Source organism: Sciurus carolinensis, unplaced genomic scaffold (assembly GCF_902686445.1).
Source record: "Sciurus carolinensis unplaced genomic scaffold, mSciCar1.2, whole genome shotgun sequence".
NCBI classification, from domain to species: domain Eukaryota; kingdom Metazoa; phylum Chordata; class Mammalia; order Rodentia; family Sciuridae; genus Sciurus; species Sciurus carolinensis.
Genome location: NW_025920217.1, coordinates 312,667 through 328,416, shown reverse-complemented (window position 1 = coordinate 328,416; position 15,750 = coordinate 312,667). Strand labels below are relative to the sequence as shown.

At 32.1% G+C, this 15,750-nt stretch overlaps 3 pseudogenes; 1 reads left to right on the top strand and 2 right to left on the bottom strand.

Moving 5' to 3' along the window:
• Positions 1-2,120: 2,120 nt before the first annotated feature.
• On the bottom strand, positions 2,121-2,460 carry LOC124975148 (renal cancer differentiation gene 1 protein-like; annotated as a pseudogene).
• Positions 2,461-7,091: 4,631 nt separating this feature from the next.
• The window catches only part of LOC124975147 (coiled-coil domain-containing protein 138-like), a 34,972-nt pseudogene continuing 26,313 nt past the window's right edge, over positions 7,092-15,750 (bottom strand).
• On the top strand, positions 13,885-14,523 carry LOC124975150 (THAP domain-containing protein 1-like; annotated as a pseudogene).

Below are 15,750 nucleotides of genomic sequence, written 5' to 3'. Positions count from 1 at the left end.
TTCTTTTTATGTTTATTTTGCTAGCTGCTGAGGCTGGCCTTGAACTTGTGATCCTCTTCCTTCAGTCTCCAAGAAGCAGGGATTATAGGCATGTTACACTGTGCCCAGCAGTGCATATTTTCTTTATTCCTCTGGTAACCTTGAGGAATGTGTGAGAAAATAATACATTGCCTTGATTTTCTTTGTTCTTTTTTTTTTTCTTTGCAGTGCTGAGGATTGAACCTGGGGCCTTGTGCATGCAAGGCATGCACTATAACACTGAGCTATATTCCCAGCCATGTGTTGATTTTCTAAGTGCTGATACTGAAATTTTTATTAGTCTTGTTTTGTATCTTCTCTTAAAGTATACACACCTGAGCTAGAGGAAAATGTATGAAAATGTTAGCAGTGATCATTTCTTTGAACATTGGGATTTTACATTTTTTTTTCTTTTTTCTTTTGGTACTGAGAATTTAAGACAGGGGACTTTTACCACTGAGCTATATCCCCAACCCCTTTAATTCTTTGAGACAGAGTCTTACTAAGTTGTCCAGAGCATTGCTAAATTGGCTAAGGCTGACCTCAAACTTGTGATCCTCCTGTCTTAGCCTCCAAAGTTGTTGGGATTATAGGCATGCACCACCACACCTGGCTTTTCATTTTTTTCCCTACATTTATTTATTTATTTATTCATTATTATTATTATTATTATTATTATTTGCTTTTAATAAGTTTATTTTTGTATATTTTAAAACTGCAACTTTCAGAAATTTAAAAGAAAAATATTTTTATGATACTGAAATGAGCATCTCTTTGGTATAAAAATCACACAATATGTGTGATCTTGAACTAAAAAAAAGAAGATCTATGATGTAATATGCTGAACAAAACTATTCTTTGCCCATTCATATGTCCCCTTGCATTGACCCCACTCTGGAGCTTAGGAATATACTTCTGGACACATCTCCATATCTACAAAGAATTAAGATGCCACATCATATATGTTTAAAAAATTATAATAAAGTAGAGCATCAAAGTTGGCTTAATAGTTGACACATGACACAAACCACCAAAAAGCAATATAAGATACAGGACACATAAAATAGAACACTGTCACTGAGATCAATACATCATTTAAATTTGATACACTGGAAACAAAGCAATTTCTTTAGAATTATTATGTAAATAACTTGCAACTTAGTACTGAGTCACAAATTTGATAATGTTTATTATTTATTTATTTATTTATTTATTTATTTTTGCGGTGCTGGGGACCGAACTCAGGGCCTTGTGCATGCAAGGCAAGCACTCTACCAACCGAGCTATCTCTGCAGCCCCTGATAAGGTATTTTAAAGCAAGCAGTCAAACATACAAAAATGTAAAATACAAGAAATATTAACAATGAGAGTAATTAACCATAGAAGTAAATAGGGCAAAAGCATGCATTCTCTCTTGACATGCTTTCATTTTCTGACATGCTTTTTTAAAAAGCATCTTCATAGGTTAAAAAAATGACATTTTTAAAAACTACTAACAAAGTTCAAATCCCCATTAAAAAAGAGAATGTTTACCTTCAAGTCAATGAAATTCAGATTCATACATTTTAGAGAAACAATTACAGTCTTCATGCTAAAAATATGAAGGAAAAAAGCTTTTAATTATGTTTGTCAAGTCTTTTATTCAACAAGGATTTAGCAAGTGTTCTGTGACACTGTTTCAGGTGCTAAGGATATAAAAGCAAGACTCAATCATAGGTTTTAGAGAATTTACCCCAATGGAGTTGGATCTAGCATAGGCAACCTTAGTTAACTGCTTTGGACCATAAATGAAGCTAAACTTCAAAGTCTACCATTCTTGTATCTTGATCTGTGTAGTATGCTACTGGTAGCACTATTAACATTAATTATCTACTGATGGAATTAACTTCCATAAAGGATTCTACAGAAGTTTAGAGGGCAGAAAGTATTTAAGATTAAATGAATACTGGTCTGCATCAAAAATATCAGTATTCTTCTTTCATAAAATCCAGAAAAAATTCATTCTGAGTATTCAGAACTGCTGAAGAGATCATCCTATTTTGCAATACATGTGCAAAAAATTTATGTTAAGAAGGATGTTACACTGTCCAAATCAGGCCCAATCAGTTGTTAGGTTTTAAAGAATCATAGTCTTCTTTCAAGAGGTCCTGACAAGTTTTTAAGGAAATGTGCATTTTCTGTACATTTGAGGGCAAGTTCTTCCATTTGAGTTGATCCTGCAGATGTGGCTTCAAAAAGTTTAGTTAGAGAAAATGCTGCATCTCTGATCTGCAGCTCCACTTCCCCCAGTGGGTCCACAGTTTGGTCGCTGCTCCTGCTTGAAATTGGCCAGCCCAAACTCACTGGGACTCTGGGGGAGGATGCTGATGAAACATCTGAAGAAGGAGAGGAGGGAGGTGGTGGGGGAGGCAAAGAAACATGAAACTCCTCACGGTGAACCATGGGGAAGGGCTGGTACCACAGAGCTGAACCTAAACAGCAGAACTGACACCCTTTCGCCCATGATTAAAAAATATTTTTAGTTGTGGATGAACACAATAACTCATTTATTTTCTTATGTGATGCTGAGCATACAACCCCATGCCTCACATGGGCTAGGCAAGCATTCCACCACTGTGCCACAACCCCAGGCCTCCCTATATTTTTTTGTTGGTGCATTACAGTTGTACATAATCATTTTTGTTGTTACATATTCCTTTATGAACACAATATAACAATGTAATTTGGCCTTAAATTTTATTCTTGATGTTTCTATATTTCCAATATATTCTATAGTGAAATTTCAGAAAAATTATTTTTAACAGCAAAATATGTAGGCATTACAAAAAGATTATTAACATTAGTATTTTGCACAGGTTTTGTCAGTTTGTTATAAATTAGTATTTTTCAGCCTTTTTTGTTATTGTCCTACTGAGACTCTTTTGACACATTTTCTTAATTGCCACACAGGTGTATATACTATATATGTGTGTGGGTGTTTTGTTTTGTTTTGGTTTGGTTTTGTGCCCTGGCACAACCATTTTCAACCCCTTGTGGGCAATATTGTCCTTGTTAAGAATGAATTTTGTAGATATTAACACATTTAAAGCAATACCATTTTGTCAGTATGTTTAGGAATTTGCTGAAAGAAGTGGGAATCTATGAACAGAAGTTTATTGATCGAGGAAAGGACTTTAACTTGGAGTTGGCAATTAAAACAAGAATAATATCTCATGGCTTAAAATAGTCTTCAGCTGCTGGAAACTGGGGTCACCAAAAGAAAGCTCATCAAACCAGAGCTGGAGTATCTCAGGTGAGGGTGTCAACTATGACTATAGGATTCATAGAAAAAAATGTTATAGGACTAGTAGTTTCTTTAATTTATTTGCTCTAAGTTGTTTTGATTTTTATTTTGTTCTCAATATGAAATCACTAGAGGTTTTAAATTATGAAACTGATATTTTTCTTTAGCTGTTAGCATAACAAAGAGGAACCAAGTTTTTGACTTACAGTTTAGAAACTCAAGATAGTTAATAAGAGTAGCTACATAGGAGGTGAGACAGTATGTGTTAGCAAAGCTTTGTGTATTTAAAAAATTCCAAAAAAGAAAAATATTAAACATTCCATATTAGAAGCTGATCCAGAGAAAAAAATAGGTATCCCCTTCATTTGTTGAAAATGCATGGTACTTCAGAGTTTTTAATGTAGTGAATGCAGTCCCTAATCTCAACTGGAATATTAAGAAAAAAGCTTTTAAAAGGCTCATTAGGCATTTTTTAAATACATTTTTATATTTGCTTTACTTTCTTCATTTTTGTTAATTGGAGATTGCATCCAGGGTGTCGAACTATATTTCAAGCCCTTTTGTTTTTTATTATGAGATAGGGTCTTGCTAAGTTGCAGAGGCTGGTCTTGAACTTGGGGTCCCCTGACTCAGCCTCCCAAGCCCCTGGGATTACAGGAATGTGACATTACACCCAGTGTCCTTTTTTATTTTAATTTGATACAGGGTCTTGCTAAATTGCCAAGACTGGCCTCAAACTTGAGAACCTCCTGTCTCAGCCTCCCAAGTTGCCACAATTACAGGCCTGCACCACCATGTCATATATATTTTCTTTTCCTGTGAGATTTTTAAAGCTATAATGTACTTATCTAGCTTTATGGGCTTATGGGGTATATAATCCCTTTTGGGGTATATTGGCATTACCTGATTGATTTGGCATTCAGATAGCAAATTCAAATTCCTAAATTCTAGATGCTCTATGAAATTCTAGGATACTGCAACATAGCAAAGTTAAATTTCTAGTTCCTTTTAATTCATTAAAAATTTCAGTGGTATAGTTGATGTTTTGGATGCTGAGTTCAGAACTTGAATAAGTCTGTGTACCAACCTTCAAGTAGTTCATCAGCATCTAGCAGATTAACATTCATTTATATAAAACTCCTATACCCTGAGCTTTGATATGATAAATGATGCCACACTGCAATGTCAGTTCAGTGAATTATTATTGGGATGTGTCAGGTACTCTCCTACACTGTAGAGCTGGAAAGATGAATAAAACAAGATCCCTGATCTTTGGTAGTTTACTACCTACACTTGTAGATGGATGTGAGCAGGTAATTACAACATGGTACAGTATCATAAGAGACCCCCACACCTGTTCTGTTGGAATGCTGGAGAAAGGTTTTATCACAGCTTTAGAGGGTGAAAAGAAGTCTTTAGGTGGTAACATATGAACTGAATCTTGAAGCATAACTGGGAAACAGCACAAGGTGGAAAGGGGGGTAGAATCAGCAGCTCACAGAAAAATTTTAGAAAATTTTGTAACATCTTGAATACATTTCTTAATGAACTGGCTTTTTATAAGATACCTGGTTTAAAAAAGAACAACAACAAAAAGTCCAACTGTATAAAAAGATATGCAGTCCCCAGCACCACAAATAAATCCTTCATATAAACAACAATGAAGTCTATTGATATTGATAATAGATAGCTACTATTAGGAGGATTGTAAATTCAAAGTCAGTCTGGGAAGCTTAATAAACCTAGTCTCAAAATTAAAAAAATAATCTGTTCTTTAAGTTCTCTCAGTTTTTGCTTCATGTTATTGGTAAATAAAGGATTATGATATTTTCTTGATAATAAGGCCACTTAGTCACTATAATATGACACTCATCTCCAATAACAGTCCTCACTCTGAAAGTTACTTGGTCATCCAAAGAGACAACCTTATTAGTCTTTTTTTTTTTTTTGGTACTGGTGATTGAACTCAGAGCTTTGTGCTTGCAATGCAAGCACTTTACCAGCTGAGCTATCTTTCCAGCCCACTTATTAGTGTTTTAATTAAGGTGTTTATTATCTCCTTTATGGCATTTTAGCTATACCTCTTTCCTTTAATTGACTTTTATTAAAAATATATTTTAAGATGTTATGGACCTTTATTTTATTCATTTATTTATATGTGATGCTGAGAATCAAACCCAGTGCCTAACATATACTAGGCAAGTGCTGTACCACTGAGCCACAACCCCAGCCCCTCACTGGCTCTTTTATTGGTTGTTTTAGGCTTTATACATGAGCATTCTTGAATTCATAGTTTTCTCTACTCTTTTCCAATTGTCATACTTCATGGCTCTTTAAAGATGATCAGAATGTCCAATAATGTACTGAACAAAAATGGTGACAAGGAGCACATAATTCCCTTCTGTTATTTCCCCATTTTAAATAAATATTCCTTGCTGTATTTTTGCCTTTTACAGAGTTATTAAGAATGAACATGATAGTTTATCAAACTATACTATTCATTGATATATGATTTTGAATTTTTCTTAATTAAATTATTAATGTTTAAATTTTTTTCTTGTACTAATGTGGCACTGAATTTCTGATATCAACCTTATTGGATCTCTGATGAATATGTACATTTGTAAATGTGTGGCTATGGTCTGATAAAACTTTATTCATCTATGTGTGCATGTTAACACATAAGTTTTTGAAATAGGCCTGAAGTAAACTTTACTTTGGGATAATTGTGTCTTTCTTTTCTTTGTCATTTTTTGATACTGGGGATTGAACTCAGGACACTTTACCACTGAGTATACCCATGTCTTTTTAATTTTGAGACAGGGTTTTGCTAAGTTACTGAGGGTCTTGTTAAGTTGCTGAGGCTGCCTCTAATTTGTGATCCTCTTGCCTCAGTCTCCTGAGTTGCTGGGATTATAGGCATGAGCCACCATGCCTGGCTCATAAATGATCTTTCAAACAGTTACCAGTCTATTATAATTTTAGAACCAAAACCAAGCAAAAATAAGTAAGAAGGAAGAATTATGACTTCTTGTTTTTCCATTAGTTCACTTACTGCTGGGAGTTACAACAGATAACATACTTCAGATAAAGTAGCCATGTTAAATTATTGTCATTGCCCATTTAAAGAAACCACCATTCTGAGTCATATAATTTAGCAAACACAATAGATATAAAAATTTATTGCTTGACTACACTGGCATGACTCACTTTAACAAAAATTCTCATATTTAATGATTCAGAATGACAACTGTTAAAGGTAATAATTTAAAGTATATCAATTAAGTTGACATTACATATAATTAAGCTGCACACCTGTAAATCTCAGCAATTGAGGAGGCTGAGATAGGAGGATCACAAATTTGAGGCCAAGTTGGCAACTTAGTGAGACACTGTCTTGAAATAAAAAATAAAAAGGGTTGGGGTAGAACACACCTGGTCTCAATCCCTAGTATTAGAGGGAAAAATATTATGGTCATCTTTGGTTGAAGCATTTCCTTCTTTCTCACTCTTTTGCCCCCTCCCTCCCTTCATTTCTTCTTTCCTTTGCAATGCTGGGGATTGAGTCCAGGTCTTATGCATGTAGCATTATTTTTAATGGATTTATTTCTTTATATATCAGTAAATTCACTCTTATATACCAAGCACCATGCTAGGTATGGACAGATAAACAAAATAAATTTTTATTCTCAGTAAGCTAATTAGTGCAGAATTTATAAGCTTTTTTGGTATAGAACCAGGTAATAATTTTATAAATTTTAAAGACTACACAGTCTCTGTTGCCAACTACTCAAGTCTGCTGTTCAAAGGCTAAAAGAGTCATAGCTAAGACAAAACAAACAAGCATGGATGTGTGAGAAAATTTTATTAACAAAAAGAGATGGTGGACCCAATATGTTCTATAAGCTATAGTTTGCCAACTTGGTTGTCTAACAGAAAATAAAAACTAACTAACAATTCCAATTTATGTGACAAATAAGCCAACAATTGTAAGTGAAGGGTGCTATTAGAAAATGATCTAAGAGAATCAACACAGGCTTCTGGGAAGAAGCAACAATACATAAGACATAATTCTCTCAAATTCAGCAAACAAAAGTTGATTTTAAATAATGTGCCACCATTATGAAATAAGCCAAAATCTCATGCTAAAAATTTAAAACATATTTTATTATAAAATAATTGCTTTATTATATGATTACCTCTCCTAATTACTAAAAATTATTCTGTAAGCATGCTTGAAAGCTTACCTTGAGTGACTGTTTTGAGAACAATTAAGGATGACAAAAATCTCAATGGCAAATTGGAGTTCTTGAAGAAAGCAACTGTCTTTGGTTTATTTTCCACAGAATGTTCTGAAGAATTATCCTGAATTCCTTTAATTACCACTCCTTTAAATATGTCTTCACCTAGTCTTCTCAATGTTGATGTCATTGTTGAATGCTGTTAAAAATATGTAGAATCTTAGGGTATTTGTTCATGCTCAGGAAACATTTATTTTAAATATTGCAATCAAATAAATGAACTAAAAGTAAATAAATTTCATGTTAATTAAAAAATGAAACAATTGAAAATATGCAAGACTAGAAGGTTACAATCAACTGAAAAGAAACTTAAGTATGTTTATTTTTCTAAAACACATATTTTTCTAAACACATAAGATCAAGTTTTATTTCTGGAACAGAGAATCATCAAAGGAAGAGAGGTGAACTGCCTATTCTCTTTTCACCATTGCTCCACCATCGCTGATTACCAATTTCTCAGGTGTATCTTATTGTATTTGGTTAGGAAATGATCATCTCTAATCTCACTATTTTCAGTTTAATCTGACTATAAATGTCCTCAGTGACTCTGAAAACTGAACAATTTCAAAGGAATAAAATACTAGGTTAGAATCATAGAAAATTCACATGGAGAACAAACTGAAACAAGAAAGAAGGCAAAATTGGAATAATGGCATAGAAAAAATTACCTCTAAAATAAAAGAATCTAGTGGTATTTCATATATTCACCAAGAATCAAATGAAAGAAAGCCATTTCAGACTGCTGCAGAGAGTATGCTTTGCTAAGCAAGACTGAGAAATAACTTAAAATTTTCTTTGTTATGATTCTAATTCTTCAATCCTATGTCACTGAGTTTATAATAGTTACCTGCCTCTGAATGGGGATTTGTGAACAATTCCTGACTTAATATTGATCCTGCAATGCATATAACAAGCTTCAACTTTTAAATTACAAACAGATATACTGAGATTTTGTGAGTATCTAATGCCAAATGACTGGGTGGCACAAGCAGTGTAATCTAATTCAAATACATTGCTAATAAGAGTATAATATAATTAGAAAAAAGTAATACACAGGTTTAAAATCTCAATTTAAAATTAAATATTTCAAGATTAGTGTGGTAAAAATGTTAAAATGACAAGAATAAGGAATTCTACTTATTTTTGCTTAAAAAATTTCTAATGCTTTATACTACTTTTATAATAGGAAAATAAATTGTTCTTTACTTTTCAAATAAGTGTGTGGACACTATTTCTCTTTAATTGGAAAAAAAGTTAAAAAAAAACACAAAAATTTTATTTTTTTAAATTATTATTGAGGCTTCACCAATATCTGCAATCAATATTGGCCAAATATGTATGCTCACCATACCAAAAATAATAAAGTCACATAACCAAATGAAAAAAAGAGAATAAAGACCTGCAAATCCCAATATATGACAAAATATTACAATTATCCAACAAAGAATTTAACACAGCTCTGATAAAATGAGTATTTATAAATACTTTTAGAAAATCTCATTGAAGAACTGAAAAGTCTTACCAAAGAAAATATAGAAGAAAAGTCAAGTGGAAATTTTAGAACTGTAAATAAAATAAACACAATAAAAATTTAGTGAATAGCCTGTGTAGCAGAATGGAGGGACTAGAGAAAGAATTAGTTAACTAGAAAGTAAAAAACAGAAAACAGTTAATCTGAACAACCAAACTAAACTGAAAAATGAACAAATAGGATGTTAAGGAATTAAGAGTATAACAAGAAATTTAATAGTCATGTCATAGAGTCCTCAAAGGAAAGCAAGATCAGGTAGCTAAAAAAATATTTGAGAAACAATGACTAAAACTTCGCAGACATGGCAGAAATATACATAGAGATTAAAGAAGTTGAACAAATCCCAAACAGGATAAATCCAAAGAGATCAAAACTAAGACCTATCATTGTCAAACTTATGAAAATTAGCAAAAAAAAAAGAGGAGAATGAGAAATGATACTCTATATTACATGTATGGGGAAAATAACTCAAATGACAATAGACTTCTTATCAGAAACCATGGAAATGAGAAGGATCTGGAACATTTCTAAAAAGTCAAAGGTTGGAGAAAACCAAAAGTCTCTAACAAATCCAATTCCCAGTGCAAATATACTTCAGAAATGAAAGAAAAATCAGGATGTCAAAATGAAGAAAACAGGAGGATCTGTCATCAGCAGATCTACTATAAAAATATAAAGTTCTATTAACAGAAAGGAAAGGCTAAAAGAACATCAGGAAGAAGAACACAAAACACAAAAATACACAGTAGACTTTTATTCTCTTCTTGAACTTATAAACTGTTTGATGGGTGAAGCAAAAACAATAACATTATCTCATGCAGTTCTTTTTAAAAAAAATTGTTTTGTACCAGATCAGTGGTACTTAACCACCTAGTCACATCTCCAGGCCTTTCTTTTATATTTTGTTAGAGACAGGGTTTTACTAAGTTGCTTAGGGTCTCTCTAAGTTGCTGTGGTTGCATTTGAACTCAAGATCCTTCTGCCTCAATCTCTCAAGTCCATGCTGGGAATACAGGCATAGGCCAAAGTGCCCAGCTACAGAAGAAATATTTAGCATAATTATATTATAAATGAGAGAGTTTAAGATATGTCATATCTCTCTATTTTACTCAAAGCTGGTAAAATGATGGTACTAGTTAGACTAATAAGTGATTCATATATAATATAATACCAAGAACTACTAAAAAGTTAATCAAAGAGATATATGCCTTAGGGGCTGGGGACATAGCTCTATTGGTATAGTGCTTGCCTCACATGCACAAGGCTCTGGGTTCAATCCTCAGAACCACAAAAATAGAGAGAGAGAGATACCCAAAAGATTATAGATAAATAGATAAATGAAAATGGAATTCTAAAAAATGTTCAAGTAACCCACAAGACAGTAGGAAAAAGAAACCAAAAAAAATGAAAAACAGATAAAAACAAGAAATATGGTGACATTTTAAGCCCTACCATGTACAAATTAAATACCAAATAAAATACAAAGATTGACAAAACTGATTAACAATCATAACCCAATCCTATGGTGTCTACAAAAACTCATTTCAAATATAAGAATATATGCAGGTCAAATGTAAAAAAAAAATTGGAAAGAGATATATCATGAGATATGAATCAAAGGAAAGCAGAAATGGCTAAATTAATATCAGTTAAAGTGATTTCATGAGAAAAGAAAATGATCAAAAAAGGACTTTATATAAAAATAAAAGGGTCAATCTATCAAGAAGACAAAACAATCCTAAATGTATATGGACTGAGCAACAGAGATATACTATGTGCAGTAAAAATGGATGGAAATAACAGAAGAATCACAAATTTACTACTAATGCTAGATACTTCTTTTTTCAATATTTTAAAATTTTATTTGTTCTAATTAGTTGCATATGAGAGTAGAATGCATTTATACATTTTGTGATATTCAAAACCACCTTTTAACATTTGATAGAACTAGATAAAATATCAATGAGGATATAAAACAACTTATGATTATCTACAAAACAACCAAACCTGAAGAACAGAAAGATCTACAACAGACTAAATAATTCATGGGTCATGTTATGAAAATAAAACATATCAAAATCTGTAGGACATGATTAAAGCAGAAAGGATGGAAAAATAGCACAAATTAATAAATATATATATATATTAAAAGAGGCAAAGTCTTGAATCAACAAGTTTTCACTTCAGTAACCTAGAAGAGGGAGAGCATAATAAACTCAAAGCAAGGAGAAGCAAGAAAATAATAGCAAGAAGAAATCAACAAAATTGAGAACAAAAACATGAAAGAAAAATCAACAAAATGAACAGATAAACCTCTGAAAGAACAATGAAAAAGACAAACTTCTAGGGTAAAAAAGAGAAAATCCAAATTTCCATATCTGGAATATACTAGGGCTATCACTATAGACACTGAAGATTTCAGAAAGATAGTATTGTGATAAACTCTACACAAATAAATTTGTGTAGATGAAATGGTTCAGTTCCTCAAAAAGCACAAACTAGAAGTCACCAATATGAATTATATAATTATAATTCTATAATTATATAATTAGAATAGTTCTATAACTATTAAGGAAAATAACTTCAAAATTTAACTCCCCCCCAAAAAAAGAAATCTCTAGATCCAAACAGTTCACTTGCAGAAGTCTATCCAAAATTTTAAGAATTAACACTAACTCTACAAAATTGCTTACAGATGAGATAATTACCATTTTTATAAACCTAACATTACTCTGAAACAAAACCAAAGCTCGAAACAAAGAAAACCACAGACCAATATTCCTCATGAATGTAAATGAAGAATCCTTAACAAAATACAAACAGAATTCATCAATAAGTAAGAATTAAACATCACAACTAAATGGGCTTTATGTCAGGAATGCACAGCTGATTCAATGCTTAAAAATCTATGTAATCCACCATATTAAGCAGTTAAAGATGAAAATCATTATATGACCTTACAAATCAATAAAAAAATTCATTTGAAAAAATTCAATAATAAACCCATTCATGATAAAACCTCCGAAAAATAGGAATTGAGTGGAATTAACTCAAATTGAAAAAAATCATCTATAAAAATACTATGTTAATATTTACTTAATGACAACAGACTAAACGGTGCCCCTTAAGGTGGAGAACAAGGCAAAGATATTTGCTCTCACCACTATGTATAATCAGTATAGTGATAGAAATTTTAGCTAATGCAATAAACCATGAAAAGGAACTAAAGTTATACATATTAAAAAGGAAAACAAAAACAAAAGCTACTGTGTTTCTATTTGAGATAACATGACTATCTATGTAGAAAATCCCAAGAAGTCTGTTAAGAATTTCCTAAAACTACTAAGGTCTACATCACAGGACACAAAATAAACAAAAAAAATTCAATTATATTTTTATATGCTATTGCAAACATATGGACATCAAAACTTAAAAGAATGCTAATTAAAATCACATAAAATTTACTCAGGTGAAAACTCATAAAGAGGAATTCTATGCAGAAAACTACAATGTCAATGAAAGAAATTAATGTTCTAAATAAGTGAAACGATGATTTGTGTTCATAAATTGGAAGATGCAACACAATAAAAAGTCAATTCTCAATTTGATATACAAGTTTAATACTATTCTTATCAAAATCTCTGGAAGACATTTTATAAATACAGTTTATATATATAAACTCTCTCTCTCTCTCTGTATATATATATATATATATATATATATACATATATATAAACACTCACTCTCTCTCTATTAGAGAGAGAGAGAGAGAGAGTGAGAGAAAATCAAGGGAACTAAAACAAATTGAAGTAGTACCTGAAAATAGGTTCCTATAGTCATTTGCCTGTGTTCCATCATCTAGCTGCCATAGAGACCAATATATAAATTGTATAAAAGGCTCATGAAGTTTGGCATTCACAAATGGCATCCACTGTAGCTGCTCTGTCATCATAGGTAAAAGGTAACATAAAATGATAAAAAAAAATAGAAAGACACAGCAGTTTTAGATGTCTGGAATTAACTACCAAAATTTTCCAAAAATTAAAGAAAAAATATTTTTTATTAAAATTCTCTCAAAATCCACATATGCTACAGAATTTGGCAATGTGCACTTGAAATTTTAAGTATGTACTGAGTACAATGACAAGTGCCTGAGTCCCAGTGATCTGGGAGGCTGAAGCAAGAGGATTTCAAGTTCAGGACAGCCTCAGCAATTCAGTGGGGCTATAAGCAACTCAGTGAGAACCTGTTCAGAGAAAAAAAGGAGAAAGGTCTGGGGTTATAGTTCAGTGCTAATGTGCTCCTGGATTCAATCCCCGGTTACTATCCCCTCAAAAAACTTAAGTACGCATATTTACTCTCATCCAGCAATAGCACATCAAGGGATTTAAAAAGCTTAAATTTAATATACATACTCTTTGAAGTTTAAATGGTAAAATAAACATATATCTTTTAAAAATGATAACATAGATTTATTCTTATCATAGAATATTCCATAGCAAGCATAATAAATAATCCAATTTAGACCTCTGCCATCTTGGAGATGAAAGGTGGCTGATGACTGTGGTCCTTCTGCTAATGCAAACAACAAAACAGGCATGGTAGTTGCTCCCTAGTGAGGCTTTCATCATTGTAACTGTTGACCAAAACTACAGAAGAAGTGAGAGTGTCAAAACCGAGCTAAGCGACACTGTGAGCCCTTTCAATTTCCTTCTGGTGTGGCTTAGGTGAAGTGACTGAGGACCAGAAGGATGGTGCAGTCCTGTTCTGCCTACAGCTGCAAGAACTGATATGATAAGGATATACCTGTTTCTTCCCACAAGTTTCCTCTTACTTGATCCAGTCTTTGTGAAAAGTGTGAGGCAGCTGTCAGAAGAAAAAACTTTAAGCCCACCAGGTACAGCAGTATTTGTTCAGAACATTTTACTCCAGACTGCTTTAAGAGGGAGTGCAACAAGTTACTGAAAGAGAATGCTGTACCCACAATATTTTTCTGTACTGAGTCACATGACAAGAAGGAAGATCTTCTGGAGCCACGAGAACAGCTTCCCCACCTCCTTTAACACCTCCCATTTCCCAGGATGATGCTGCTATTGGGTTATTAATGCTGCCTCTTCAGACCCCTGATAATCTTTCAGTTTTCTGTGACTACAACTATACTATGGAGGCTACAATGCACCAGAGGAAAAGGATTCATCAACTAGAACAACAAGTTGAAAAGCTCAGGAAGAAGCTCAAAACTGCCCAGCAGCAATGCAGAAGACAGGAACAACAGCTTGAAAAACTAAAGGAGGTTGTACATTTCCAGAAAGAGAAAGATGACATATCAGAAAGAGGTTATGTGATCCTAGCCAAATGACTTCTTTGAAATCATTGAAGTACCAGCATAAAACAAAAAAATGTATATTGATTTTTAAAGGGGCAAGACCACACATCCTCTTTTAGCTTATATAGGAGTTTCATTTGAAAAAAATAGCACTTGATTACTTGTATAAAAACAATTCAGAATATTTTTTAAAAAATAAATTTAAAAAATCTAAATTTATTAATTTATTTTAATAAAATAAATTAAAAAATAAAATTGTAATTTTTTGTTTGTAATTTCAGCAGTTTTACATTTTAAAAATATTTTAAAAGTTATTTTAAAAAAGCCTCAAACTGCCATTGTAAGTCGGTTTCAAGATTGGAGATTTTTGTTTGAATATTTATAGAAATAACATAAAAATAAAAAAGCACAGTGAGAACAGTGAAGATGATTTGTTTCAGTTTTAAAAATTAATGCTCTTTATTGAGAAAACTTAGTTATATTTTAAATCAGAAACATGGATTAGATCATAGGGTATAACATCTCCATGTATGTATACAAATATTCATATCTGTAAAGTCAGAAGTTTCATTTATCATTCTGAATCACTTGTCAAGGAATAATTGGCAAATAAATTAAAAGATTTCACTGTCTTCAGAACAGGAAATCAAGAGTCATTCTGTATCTAATCAATAAATATAAAGGTGAGTTATTAAAAAATCCAATTTATATAAAATGGCTATTTAAATTTATATTGAAAAAGATATGTGAAAGGATATTATCTAAAATATTAACAGATGGATTTTAATAACTTTAGTATTTACTTTCCTCTTTTTACATCTATATTATCATAATTAATGTCAATTTGTAAAAATAATTTAAAAATTTTAAAAGACGTGATGACCTTTGCTTCAAAAGTAGGTCATTTTGCTAAATGACTTTAAAGACCATGAAGATATATCCTAATGCTCTGATAAAACAACACTACTTCTGGAATTTTAACCAATCTAAGAAATCACCTAAAATATACCCTGCAAAACCACATGTACAAAGATCTTTATTTATAACAGCATAAACCTGGAAATATCATAATGGTTAACAGGGAAATTTTAAGTTAACTTTATGTCCAATGGACTAAAGATTATGAATGTATTGTATGTATACTTATTTTCTGTATATGTATTATGATATTTCAATATCTTTTAAAAAGCCCTCTAACTGGGGAAAGACTGCCCCTCCCTGAGCTAGCCAATGCTTAGAGACAACAAAAAGCATACTTGAAGATGCCTTTGATCTAACCAATCCAGAGTCA